General features: G+C 31.9%; 1 protein-coding gene across 2 annotated transcripts in view; it reads right to left on the bottom strand.

Moving 5' to 3' along the window:
- The window catches only part of LOC127701625 (terminal uridylyltransferase 4-like), a 697,935-nt gene that overhangs the window by 669,072 nt on the left and 16,675 nt on the right, over positions 1–12,188 (bottom strand). The gene's annotated exons all lie outside the window — the stretch shown is intronic.

Raw genomic sequence — 12,188 nt, 5'->3', positions numbered from 1 at the left:
TAGACCTATTATGATAAACACATGAAAAAATATGGACGGATAACGAATGCTGAAACTTGAACATTGGTCAAGGTAGGTATATTTGTTTTATTTATATCAGATAATCACAAATAATAAATTACTTTTTTGACAAAAATTAACAGATTTTTATATAATTGCACATGACAGTTTGACAACAGTCCCTTCATTTATATTCCGTAGAATTATTTGTATAGTATAAAGGTATATATTTAGCTCGAAGATTTCTGATATCACTATTGCTACAAATAAATAGATAAAGGAATTCGTCTCCCAAGCCGTTTTTGCACAGATGACATACTCTATTGGTCCCTATATTCCAGAACATCTCAGTTTCTTTTGGAAATATTAGGTTCAAGCATCTCGGTTTTGAAATATAAATTCTGTCATGTGTATTAATTTTTAACAAATAAGACTCCAGTTGTAAATCTTTTAATATTGAATAAAACTCACCTCTGAAGGTAATGTACATTTGAGAGAACCAATTTTGAATAAAATTATCTTTTAATCTCTGCTTCGCTTCGTTTTAGAAAAAAAAATTTGGCCATAGGGATAAATCTTAAACCACAGTCATCAAAGGGGTTTTTAACATTTGAAATCTATTTGAATTTTAAAGAATGAACTACGTGTTGTTTTAACATCAATTTGTATAATATGTTTGCTATCATTTGTAACTAAGATATTCTAAAACAAAATTAATTTTCGTTTAACAATACTTTCCATGGGGAATCTTTCGAGCTGACCATATACCATAAAACTTGGTGTACTGTTATGTAAAAGATTTTTTTTACAAAATTAAAGATACAGTTTTTTGATTCCATGGTTGTTTCAAAACCTCAAATTTCTTATTCATATAGAAATACAGGTGCAACAAGACTATTAAACAATTTAAGTTGCAAATCAATAGGACTACTTATATTATTAATTTATATAGGGCATAGTACATTGTTTTTGTGCATGTTCTTACAACCTCTTTCTAGCAGTACAAAATTTACATTGTAATTAAAAACAATGCCGAGATAAGAGTAAGAATCAACAACTTCAATATCTTGCCCATAAATCGTAAAGTTGGGATACTTTCCACTTTTTCATTTGCTAAATATTACAACTTTAGTTTTGGTTGCTTCGCTTTAAACTTCCATCGGTTACAGTACTGTTCAAAACACTTTAATGGTATCTGTCGTCCCTCTGCACTTTCAGAGAGTAAAGCTGTATCGTCCGTTTAGAGTATAAAAAACAATCTTAATTACATAATTAAAGACTCGTGACATAGATTTTTTATGTATTTATCTAGGAATCTTAGAGAACATGTTTGATTTAATGTTGTGTTTTTACACCACTGAACCAAATAAGGTGGAAAAGGGGAAGGGGTAGGGTGTGGGGATGTTGTTGAGCGCAAACAAACAAGTTAAGCCCGGTCACAAGTGCTCCAAATCAATGGTTATCTGTCTGATTATCTAACCTCGTATCAAAACAATATGGTCTTGGGTGGCTAAATTTTCAGTATAGGACCAAAATCATAGTTCAATTTTTCAAGGCAAAAAATAAAATTTGGAGGTTAAAGATTGAATAAAGGGATTTATTGGCCAATGAAAAACAAGAATCAATATTTCATGTCTTAGTTTCAGGTACTTCACTATTAGATTAAAACCAAAAGAATTTCAAGTCGTCAATGCTAAAATTGATTACGCCTTATTTGTTTATTACAGATAAGTGTACATTGTAGGTCTACAAGTAAATAAAAATGTAGATTACTAAAATTTAATTTTACTACCACAAATAGTTATTGTTGGTCATTTCAACAGAATCATTTATACTTTCGTTAATAAGAAACCATTAAATTGATAGAATATCTGTAAAAGGTAGAAAATCAATGGCGTTAAAGATGAAAACAGTTAATTACGGACATCAGAAATCCCTTTGGTCAAAAGCATGCAATCTTTTCAGTATTAAGTAATTAAGGTGAATATCAATTATTGAAACCGTTTACAGCAAATCAAAATAGACACCAGTTGTCATAGATACAAACAAAACATCTGTCAAAATATTCGTTCGAAAGGACACACTTATAACAATAGAACTAGATAATTCCATTATAGCTGGTTTGGTAATGACGTGATATTGATTGTAGTTTCAAATTAAGCAAATGTTACAAACGTGTAGGCTAGTCCTCTGGTTTAATGTTTTATTTTGGTACTATTTGATCCCCAATCTCATATTCAGTGGTGTGTTCACGTTTCTCCAACATTCAATATTTTTATATACAGGTAAATAATTTCTTGTTGAAGAAACGTGATGTTTTGGCAATAGGGTTTAAGGAAATCTACCTGTAAATGGAGTTACAGCGTATCCAGCTCAAATTACTTTTGAATGATCTGACGGATTGATAGTTGAAAAGTGAAAATTTGAAAAAAAAAAAAAAAAAAAAAAAAAAATGCATTCATTTCATCAAAGAGTACCAATATAAAACAGTGATTAACAACGAAACTATTACAATCGTATAAAAACACTAAAATGTAGAAAGTTTGCACCGGAAAAATGTTTTAAATTGAGGGCACATTAATAGTAACTATACTATATACAAAAAATATTTTTTGTGCCATGTTGGGTCAGAAAATACCTCCGGATTATACAAGAGTAAGGAGAGATATAACAAACAATGTGAATACACAGAACCCCGATCCAATCTATCATTTGCTTAAATGTTTCTTTTTTTTTAATAGTTTTTCCCTTTCTAATAGTAGGGTCGGGGCCTCGGTGGCCGAGTGGTCTAAGTAGTTACTACTGTAATCACTAGCCAGTCAACACTGAGGTTGTGAGTTCGAACCCCGCTCGTGCGGGTGAACTCGACTCCAATCTTAATTGACTAGGATTGTCAGTTTTCCTATCGAAGGTCGGTGGTTTTCTCCGGGCACTCCGGCTTCCTCCACCAATAAAAACTGGCCGCCACGAAATAGCCCAAAAGCGGTGCTTAAAAGTGGCGTTAAAACACCAAAAATCAAATCAAATCTAATAGTAGGGTGCCCAGTCAACAAATTTGATCGAATTGGGTTAACGAAATAACACACGGCTATATTTTATATCATTGGAAAGAGGAGAACAAGCCTCGTCGAAATTTTGATATCGTCGTTGTCTACAGTGGTCACGATTTTCTTAAATTTGGGTCAAAGGTCAAATCTAAAATTTCAAGGAAAACATAGAGTCACGTTTAGACAGCTGGCAACCCCTACATATTTGCGTTTATGGCAAAATAAATTCAAATAATTCAAAGGATTATAACTATAGTTTCTATATTTAGGACTAATTTGATAATTTTATTGCAGAATATGGTTCGAGATTGACATTTGTATTTATAGGGTGCACATTCACAATTTTCATTCAGCTGTTAAATAACAGACCTTTTAAAAGTTCCAAAATCAGAATTTTTACATAAGATTCGATACAAGTGATCTTTAGAGATGTTTTTTTAGATATTAACATTTATAAGTTGCCCTCCCAAAATGTTATTTTTTCCGTCTTTTGATAGAAGGTGTTCGTCATGATTTTTTTACTATTTTACATTTATTATTAAAAATTATCATATACACGGTATACAGGTCTCACTATACGTTCCTAAAACAACAATTTTGATTGCGATATAAACACAAAGACCATCTATTGTTTGACACTTGTTTGATAAACGCGAGTTGAACTTTTCAAATGTTGGAGAACCGTGAATATACATTTATAAAACTCATTAGAAGTTTAATTTATAAATATACGTCAGTTATTTCAGACGTCAGTATAGAACACAATGCCCCTTTAACATGAGACCGTGAAACATTGAAGTTTAGATATGATTCTTATGACCATGTACTTACAGGGACCTCAACATCATTCAAGACCAAGAAGATAATTTTTATTAACTTTCTGAAAAAAGGACCAAAAATAACATCCACCGTCGAAAATTAATTGGAAAGGGTGTCGTCGAGTAATTAAAGATGCGTCCTATTGCAAAAATTGGTGTAAACGTGAGAAATCTGACAAAAAGTCTCTTGATTCCTATTTTGACAAACGCCTGAATATTGTTAATATCCGCCTACCACATTTCGAAAATAATTAAGAAATAAACATAAGAATAAGTAATACGCCCATTTCTGGGACTAAACACAAAATTCAAGTACTCGCAAAGCATTTTGTGTTCGTACCGGCCGAAAAAGCAGCCAACATGTGGTGGTGGTATGACGTACATATACTACACGGAAGTCCTTAAGAATGAAATTATATAATAGTAAATAATAAGGTCACTACCACAGCTCTGAAAATTTGAAAGTCCCTACTAAATGCAGAGTATTGGTTACGTATTATAGATAAAATGGATAAGCGTTGATTCTGGAAAAAAAAACCATGAGCCAAGAGGGCGAATGGTTTGTTTTTCATGAACCAACGCGTATCTATTATGTCTCTAACTTAAACTATTGTTCTGATGTCTTTTCAAAATCAAAGCCTGTTCTAAATTAGAAGGTATTGTAAGTGAGTTTAAAATACTCAAATATTTACATGATATTTCAAAATCGTAGTTATCAATCATCTTTAAATCAATTCAAAAAGAATCTAATCTAAAACTGCACAATTGAAGCTGTGATACTGTGAATTTATGTATTGAAAGTCCTTCAAAAAATGGCCAATATATATTTAGTAGATATAAGAATATGTGGTATGAGTGCCAATGAAACAACTCTCCATCCAAGTCACAATTTATAAAAGTTAGTTTCCAGTAGGTACAGCGGCAATAAGATACTATTCTAAAGCAGCTGTCATAAAATTATCTTAACATATAGTTTAAACCAACCATACACGTTCGCATGCCTTATATATAAACGAAATAAAAAATATAAGAAAACCCGCTATTATTACAAAAATATCCACAATAGCATACAAAATAAGTAAAAGGGAAAAACTAAAGCCTAAAAAGGAAAGGGACAACAAAGAGAAAACAGGAATTCGAACCTAAACCGAAAAATCTCTACTTCTAACTTGACTCTACAACTCATTCATCTAAACCTCACGGCTACCAACTTATACTATACGATTGTCTATTATGTGTATATAAAGGTACAAGCCCTGTGTGTCCGTTGTACCTTTATATGTGTATCATATGTTCATTGATATATATAAAATAGACGTCTGAATTGCAACCTATTGGTAGCCGAGAGGTTTCGTCGATGTGTTAGTGTCAGTCATACATACCAGACATCAAGGAGGGGTTCCCAGTGATGGCATATAAAAATTTCAAAAAGTTAAAGGTAAATTTTTTAAATTAATTCCATTAGTCAACAGAAATAAATAAATAAGCCAATTCAAACTTAATGAAATTAAGGAAACAATAATTGCATATAATTTGGTGAGTCCATTTCAGCGAGAAATTTAGGAAGCGTTGATTCTAGAAAAAGAAAGCACGGTAAATGAGCAATGGTTTAACTAAACTACACACAAACCCGTTCAAATTTTGTTTCATCTTATCTTCTAGTAAGTGTTCTACGACTAATCTTTCTGTACTGTTAACTAGTTCCACAACTTCTATTTAAGAACTTGTTATTAATTTTTGTATTAAAGCATATAAAAATAATGGAATTAACTTTTTATAGAGAGTCAAAAACTCTTTGGATGTTTTAGCTAAATTACGTACTTTTGATGGTCCGTTCAATTTAGTTAACAGTGATGATTTTCCGACTCTGTACACTACACTACCACACAATTTTATCACACATAAGTTATCTCATTTGATAAAATGGTCATTTGTAAAAGCTGGTTGCAGAATTTTTTGATGCAATATCATTAATGGTTTTATTTTTCTGAACCAGGTGCGCATTTCGACAATAAATGTCTCTTCAGTGATGTTCTAGGCCAAAATATTTGAAAATTCAAAACTTATTAAAAATATGAAGATCTTATAAAACAAAAAGGACAAAAACAGTATAGCAAAAACCGGACAAGGAATACAAAGCCGCCTTCTGTAATGAAAAAGGGAAATATGATAGATATACTTACTGGAACTGTGATGAGATGATTAAAGCTTTAACTATTTTTCTTGACAACATTTATGTACGTTTCGGCAATAGAGTTTATCGACAGGTTGTAGGTATTCTTATGGGCACCAATTGCGCCCCTTTAAAAGTAGGCTTGTTCCTGTAGTGTTATGAATCACACTGTATGGCTAAACTTAGTAAAGATCCGTCTTAATTATATTTAGTTCTTAAATTTAAAAACACTTACTGTTACCTTCATGATATTTTGCGTTAAATAATCAATTTTTTTCGCATTTTACTGTGGAAATTTACCCAAAAAAAACTTTAAATAAATATATTACAGACAGCAATAATTGCCCTTTCCTAGAAATGGTTCTACCAGACTTCATGTAGTGCTCTACGACTTTGTCATCGACTCATTCTACCAGTTGTTATCGACTCGGTGCGCTGGATGTTCCGCAATTGATTTCTTTCCAGTTGGATTATAAGTAAAGATAATCTCTGTTAAACAGCAAAAACTCCATAAGTCTGTTTGGTCTGTGTCTTATCCAATTTGTATTTTTGCAAATAAAATATGTTTACACCAAACTGTCGTAAGGCTATACCTATTTGATTCCTAGTTCTTTGGATTTTCCCGCTCCTATTTTGGAGAAATTGGCTTTTTCCAAATAAGAAAAAAAAAAAAAACTCTTCCACAAATTTGTGGCCCGCATGCTGTTCCAAAATTAGTTTCTTCTTGAAATGTATTTTCACATATACGCTTTTCTAATGCATGCAATGCTCCGATCGTTTCAAACGTACGTGTGATAAATCGATTTGTAAATAAAAAGTAAAAAATCGGGATGCCGACATGTTATGGTGTCAGACCACCTATTCACCCACTCCAATGTAGAACATCTGTAAAAGTACTCCTTGTCTGACAAAAAAAGTGCTTTTAATGTCATTGTTTACTTAAACTAACCAACAAAATTAATTTGCAGAAATAAAACTTTTAGTGAAAATATATTTAGACCATTTTGAGCCAAAATTTACTTGTCCACGAGTTTGCATTAAAAAAGTGAGGATTAATGCGCTCCATAGTAAACTTATTTAAAATTTCCAGAAATCCAGGGGTTATTTTTAGTATTAGTTGCCTTCCGAACGGTCTTGTTTCATTACAGGACTTAAAACTGACATGGAGAAAGGTGATATATGTACAATTCAGGATATACCTGACTTCTATGAAGTTAAACTTAAGGTAAAATATTTAGAAGGCTGTGAAAATTGAAAAAAATGGTTGAATAGATATGGATTTTGAATTAGTGGTCTGACACTTTGTGTCAGCTCATTGTCGTAGATAGGCAGTTATTGAACACATGTAGTGATCCGATATGAGTCTCCTTTTTCCGTTGAAGTGTTCTAGGAAGTAAAAATTAGATTGTGTTAGATGACCACAAGCACATCCATATTCGTTAGAACCATTGTCATCCCTGATCCTTATTTCAACAGGCTTAGACCTATCTGTCATGGGTGAAATAAATTGTATACCCCTTATATTTAATAAATCACAGAAGTATTTATTTTGATGAAACCTCATATCTCCTTGTTAGTCTTTTGTGGGGGGGGGGGGGGGGATTTAAAGAGTACCAACGCGACCATGGTGATGTATATAATTTGTGATTGGCATACTCGTCATAATTAGGATTGTGTAATTGGTTAAACCACTTCCAGTCAAGTTAAAGGGTTTTAAATGATTTGCTGCTTTTAGGGGTAAAATGAATGAGTATTTTGCTCAGTCAGAAAATTGAAACCAACCAGTGGGAAATCTAGTGACAAAAAATTACCTCCCCTATAAACACTGGAAACTTGATCTTTTCAATGTTTGTCCCGTTTTAGCAAGGATTATACATATATAACGTTCTGGTTAGTAGTAAAAATTTTAAATAAATTGAAATAAAAACAAGATTTCCATTGAGTGTTATTATTTCCTTCCTTAAATAGCAAACGTGTACACCAGGCTATAGGAGTTCTGTGTAAAATTGGTTAAGAATGTTGCTATGCGAATAAATTCCTGGAGTACCAACTTGAATGTGAATTGATCGAAAAGACCGCAAATACATGTTCAGAAATCGAGACGACCTTTTCTTAAAATTGTATAAAACAAATAGTTAAAATCTTTAACGGATAATCTACTTTATAAAAATATGTATCTTTAATTTTTGAATCTGCACAGACACGCCTTTTAAATTGTTATATTCACGAAAAGGCAATATTTCTAAATTGAATGTTCACGTGACGAGCAGACCGGTGTACTCGAAAACTTAGATGTGAAAATAGGTATAATTTGGGTAATTGTAACATGCCAAGGACTATGTGGAACACTCTAAAACTTGTGACCCGAACGATCTTAAGAAAAAAAGAAACGTAGAATAACAATATGTCACTCCAACTCCGTTGAGGGTGCCATAATAATATGGCACAATGTATTCCATACAAATAGAATTTAAGTTACGATACTTTAATTCGGTTATCGCAGGGGACGAATTTAGGTCGGTTTGTTCTATGTTTTAGCTAGCCCTCATGCATTAATGATGACGCCATGATCACTGACGTAGCGTTTAGTGACATGTGCTTCCTTTTATATTTGGTTTGTCAAGAAACTGATGTACATTTTTGTTTGCTAGATATAAATGTTACACAATGTTACCCACACTCGATCCCTTGTTGTTGCATAGACAATGCTGGTTTTAAAATAATTTTTCAGGTTCCTGTTTGTTGTAGTTTGACCTCGGTGATGATGAAGATTTCGTTCTTCGAGTGTTCTTGATAAGCCAAATGGATGTTTTAGATAATCGTTCTATTCGGTGCATTTGCTTGATAACCCGGTGGACTTTAAAATCTGATGGAATTTGTGCATTTTATAATTAACTTTAAAATATTTACAGAATTCGCTGCATCTAATGTTAAGTTTATTTTAATATATGATATACTCGCTAAACAATGACATTTAGTTATTTGGACATTCACATCTGTGTATCCAACGATGCATTCAAAATTTAATTTCAAAGCACCCTTACATCCCACGGTACATTGCATACTCATTTATCGATCTACAGTCAAACCTGTATATAAATTAATGTTAACACCAATATAAAAAAACCCAATATAAATGTATTGAAAAATGTTTTTAAATTGATAACCTTTTAGAAAATAAGTTTATTTAAAGGAACAAGTAGTTTACAATGGATCGTATTTAAATTTACGTACTTTATAAATGACATTACCGTAAAGATTAGGATGTGATATCCCGTTTTTTTTATAATATAAGTACAGCCAAATTTTAAAACCAAATCTTTGTACCTATGAATCTAGAATTTATCAAAAACTAACTTTAAGAATTGTTTTTCCTACTGCTTGATTAATATATGTATTTCTTCAAAGTGGAGAATATATTTTTGTAGAGCGGAAAAACCACACCCATTGATTTTGGATTATCATGACTTGAATAAAATAGTTCCAACGTTCACAACTTGCCAAATTCTATATGATCGATATTGCAATTTTGGACCATCATTGAACATTATATATGGTTCGGTCATTTGGTCAGAAATATGAAATACCTTTATTATTACATCAAAGTAAAAACTTTGAATTTGAGAAAATACCTTGTGCAATTTCAAAATATAAGTACCGACAGGTGTTTGGACCAAAGCTGTTCCCAAATCACGGCTGTCATTCGGTATATCGAGAAAAATTATCCAGAATAACTAACGGTTGTCAAGCATTGCGATTGGATCGTGAAAGATCTGGTAACAAATAGCTCTGCAATAGTGGAAAACAAATTGAAAACAACAAATCAGAAATATGACCAAAAGGACTTAAAAATAATAGCCAATTAAATGAGTCGAAGGTCAACCTTGCCCGATGGAGGTGAACTCTCAGTTTCTTTATATTTTCAAAATTTATAAATGAACAATTAACGGGAATTAAATAGAATTGCAGAATCAAAAAGTCTCTTTCGCCAGCATGCTTACTACGTCTTCGGTTTCAGATTTGTAAGATCCATAATTCATTGCAATTTAAAACTTCAATTGTTTGGTAAGGGCTATTTGACTGATACTCGAGGACGGATAACATTGCCTTTGAATTTTTGGGGGTATAGCATTTTTTGTTCACTACCAATAAATGTTAAATATATTTTAATATTCTCCAAAATAGTTGATAAATAGGCTATATTTTATATTTTGTTGGACAGTTGGTCTATCAAGGATAAAATCTAGTTCGATTTTTTTCTATTAGTTTTCAGATCTCTCTTAAAAAAATACTTTTTACAAATTACTACAGCTACCTTAATTAGATTGCAGTACTAGTACCTCATATCTACAAACCAAATACATGTAATGTCACCCTATCTACTGATTATTATCTCAGATATTCAAATTATTACAAAGAAAGTAAAATAATTTCCCCCCTGTTTGGTTTTAAACAGATATTAGTCAAAATTGATAAATGTATCATTTGTGCAGTACAGTGACAGATTCGGGGGAGGGGAAAGGGGGGATGGATTGTATTACTGGGTAGTGTCGTCATACATATGTCTTTGATACAGAAAAAAAATCTATCATGTCAAAATCATGATACAGAAGGAAATTTCGATATGCACGATTAGAAAACAAGAATCATTTACAGAATAAACATTTCTTACTGGATAGAGAAAAATGGCCAATAGAATTACAGAATATGGAAAAATAGAACACGCTCCCCCACTTCCCCTTTCCCCTTATCAAGACCCTCATATATCATTATGACGGATAGTTTTGTTTGTTCTATTTAACTGTTTTTATTTTCGAAAACAATATTTGTACAAGGTGTTGTTAATAAATGTAATGGACAATACCGGCATATGCCATGCCTTCTCACACGACGTCGTACTTTCATTTTCTCTTCCTTTGCAATATAAAAACTCATTATGAGGAGCAATTTTTATGACTACTTGCATAATTGTTAAATCGTATTCAATTCTGTATCAAATTTATATTAATTTTAAAAGTTACATATCTTGAATATTAAAAACAGATTAAAATTATTTACTGGCATTCATATTGATATAAAAATATCCGGTTTGTTGGGTTTTTTTTTTTTTGATATGTTATGTTTTGTTTTTTTTTGTTTATTTGTAGATCTGAGAAAAAAGCAGCTCTGTTTCACTGTAATAACCAATTTACTTAAAATTGTCACATGGTGTCTTCTTATGTCGTCTGAATACATAATGTATGTCGTTGATCCGTAATATGTTTATTTGGCATACCATACTCGATAGAAGTGCGGAAGTGAAAGAAAGCACTCTTCACGTAAACGTCAACGAAGGTTACATTCCAAGGAGATTACATTTCGAAGATTTCGCCATTTATAAAACATAATGATCCATAATCATTAATACGTGTATCTTAAGACAGAAGTTGTATCAGAAATATAAAAAAGTAATATATATTTATAACAAGCTACGGGTTAATAACTCAAATATTTCAAGATCTTTCTCTTATAATTTCAAACAATTGTCCACAAATTATTTGTGACTTTATATCCTATGACTTTTTGTCAGGACTGTGACTTTCTGTCCATTTATCGATGCTTACAAAATGCTACTTGTCATTTTATCTATCATAGCCTGATTCTTTTTATGTTTTACAGTGTTGCTAAAGAGATAAAACCTGCGTTTTTGCGAAGTTAGGTACACTTTTTAGTTTTCAAACATCTATTTTACCGCTTACATCACTGAGAAAAAAAATTCTCAGCCGAGAAAAAAAATTCTCAGCTAAGAATATTCTCAAAGTTGAGAATATTTTTTTATGGCAGAGAAAAAAGTTCTTATTCTTAGCTGAGTAATATTATTCATAAGTTTTATGGCGCCGGGGCCAGGGTTTTGTGAAAAAATGTCTCGTCCTTTTTCTCAAAAAGTTAATTAGAAAGTACCAAGACCTAATAGATAAATATTCAATGTCTACTTCACAAATAATACAGGATGGTCTTGAGTTATATATTTTAGGTGCTGCTGACCCTGTGTCTACTTTACAGTTTTAACTTTATTTGCCTTTGTACTAGTATATTTGGTCGTATGACTCTTGACGTGGTTCAGGATATGTGAATCCAGCTTTCAGGTTTTTTACTTTTGTCGTTCCTTAT

This window comes from Mytilus californianus, unplaced genomic scaffold, assembly GCF_021869535.1.
Source record: "Mytilus californianus isolate M0D057914Y unplaced genomic scaffold, xbMytCali1.0.p SCAF_1, whole genome shotgun sequence".
Classification (NCBI taxonomy): domain Eukaryota; kingdom Metazoa; phylum Mollusca; class Bivalvia; order Mytilida; family Mytilidae; genus Mytilus; species Mytilus californianus.
Note: the sequence above shows the minus strand (reverse complement) of the source record. Positions and strands in the feature narration are given on the sequence as shown.